The sequence below is a fragment of the Frankliniella occidentalis genome, unplaced genomic scaffold, assembly GCF_000697945.3.
Source record: "Frankliniella occidentalis isolate FOCC.00 unplaced genomic scaffold, Focc_3.1 Scaffold305, whole genome shotgun sequence".
NCBI classification, from domain to species: Eukaryota; Metazoa; Arthropoda; class Insecta; order Thysanoptera; family Thripidae; genus Frankliniella; species Frankliniella occidentalis.
Window position 1 is genome coordinate 258,282 of NW_026267430.1, and position 2,610 is coordinate 260,891.

The window sequence follows — 2,610 nt, forward strand, 5'->3', positions numbered from 1 at the left end:
CCCCTCCCCCAATCCCCCGCTCACTGCTGGTTATTTCGCCCCTGCCCCTGGCTGTCGGTGTAGCCCAGCCCAGCCCAGCCCAACGCCCTGTAGCACCATTGCGTTCTTTCGTGACTTCGACTACGGTTAGCTGCCTCAGCTAAAACGCACACCCTCCGACACACCACTCGGTGGGGTGGCTGATTCACCCTAGACCCATACATGTGATCAGGCGTGCGAGTACATGTGTGCGAGAAGGCAGCCTGTAAATAACGCGTGATGCGCTGATGCAGCCTAGGCAGGTGGGCGCGACCAGGCGGTTTGGCCACCTCCAACTCTGCTGGATTCGGAAATGGTTATGAGAGCATGAAAAAGGGAGCGACATGAGTTCAAATCGGGTTTGACTTTACTTTTCTTTTCATTGTTCCGTCCCGCAGAGCCGACAGCAGCAGCAGCAACAGCAACAGCAGCAGCAACCACCACACCTGCTCCCGGCGCCCGGCGGGGGTGGCTGGCGGTGTCCGTGCCTTCCTCCTGGCGGGGCGGGGCGGTTGGTGGCGAACTCACCGTGGGCGCCGCTGCAATCGCTGAAACTTTTCACGCCGTTCAGGAGGGCACGCTCCGCCCGCACGCTGCGTCGTTGGCGCTGGGGGTTCCTCCGTGGCGACGTAGGACGGCAGTGGAAGGGGTGGTGGCGAGGTAGGCAAGGAGAGATGGGGAAGCACTTTTGCAGGAAAGAAGTACAGAGCAAAGCGTTATAAAGTTGCTTTTCTCTCTGCTGTTTTTTCTCGCCGCTGGTCGTCGTTGTTGGGAGTGGCAGTGTGGCGACCGACGGGGGCGATGTCCCCTTTTCGCGGGTGTTTCTGTTTTGGCCATTTTTTGTAAGTAGAAAAAAATGTATGTAAGGGAGAGAAAACTCGGCATCCCTGGGTGTGCAGAGCGTGGTGGGTAGCGCGGAGTGGATCCGGCGGAGGTCAGGAGGGGGAGGGGGTAGTATGGGTAGAGGGGGGGTGGGAGGAGGAGGAAGGGCATCGCCCGCGCCCGGCTGCGGCGAGCAGCGCAAGGCCAAAACCGAACCGAATATCCATTTGGCATTCCGGGGATGACTCTGTGCTCCTCGATGGCCCTGTCTATCTACCTGTCTATATATACCCCACCCCCCTTCGGCGCCGCCCCTCGCCCTGCCGCGCGCCAGGCCAGTTCCTCCCCAGAGCTCGTTCATCATATAACTTCCGCCACAAATCTGAGGGCGCGGCTGGAGGGTGGGGCGGGGCGGGGCGGGGCGGGGCGGGGCGGGGTGGAACCGACTGGCGGCGTTGGATTATACATTACCTCAAACGGCAAGGTCTGTCCGGGCGGCCGTGGCGGGGCCCTTCAATCATTAGCTTCGTCCGCTCTCATTGTTACCCGCTGCAACTGCGGACGGAATTGCAGCCGCAGACGAACGGTCTCGTCGCTGCCCTCGGAGGCGGAGACCGAAGTAAGAGACATTATTCGGCACGCCGAGCTGCAAGAGGCGGACATCTGGCCACCGCGGACACACGGGGAGGGTCGAGCTTACGGGGGGCTTTGGTCCGCGCAAGGAGGTCCGGACGAGGATAAATGAAGCAATTCCAGCGTTCTGGGAGACATCCGGATCCGGCGCGGCGAGGCGTTGCGCCCCTGCAGCTCTAAGCCCCTTCAGCCGACGGGACAGCCCTCGATGGGGATGAAATCTCTGCTGCTGCTGGACCGAAGATCTTAGCCGGGATGGAGGGAGTGGCTGGACGGATCGACGTTCGATCTGGATGGAAGGCTTGCCGCCTTAACTTGTTTGGTTTAGGGGAGCCGGAGGAGAGGAGCTTTGGACTTCCCGGGGTGGTTCCTAACTAACCCTCGGGGTGTTCGCTCGTGGAGCCGCCGCCACCGCTCTGGAGGCCTCTGCCGCTCGTGTCTGGAGAGTAATGACCTGCTGAGTGAAGGAGCTCCACTAAGAGCGCTCCAGCAGCGTGAGGGGGAGCGGAGGACCTCCCGGGGGTCGGGCGCGGGGGGCGCTGCGGGACGAGGGGTTGACGTCCCAGACTAAAATTCCCACATATCATCCCACAAGAAGTCACTTCCTACAGGTTCTTGTAGGTTTTTGGCGTGGGACATTTTTCCCACAGGTTGCATTTTCCCACATGAAAAATATTTCCCACAGGATGAAATCCTACATAAAAAATAGCAGGTACTACTCTTTTGGCTACAAACGAGTACCAGAATACTGTTCAAAATGTTCAAAAATGGTTCAGTAACATAATTACGTGAAAGTTTTTAGTTAAAAGGTTAAAAAAGTGAGTCAGGTGACAGTATTCGAACCCAGACCCTTCTCATTACTAGCTAGGTCCTTTACCATCTGCGCTACGGCGCCTTCTGCTAGAAGATAGTAGGCGGGGCGATGACTATCTACAACATGGACACATTGCCACGGCACAGGAAAATATTCTAAGTCCCACCTCCTGTGGGACATACATCATGTGGGAAGTCAAGTTGTGTGGGGAATACCACAATTTTTGTGGAACATCGATGTGGGAAATATCTTCATGTGGGATTTCTAAAATTCCTACAGGAAATACCTCCCACAATCTTGTGGGACATGTGGGATTTTTTGTC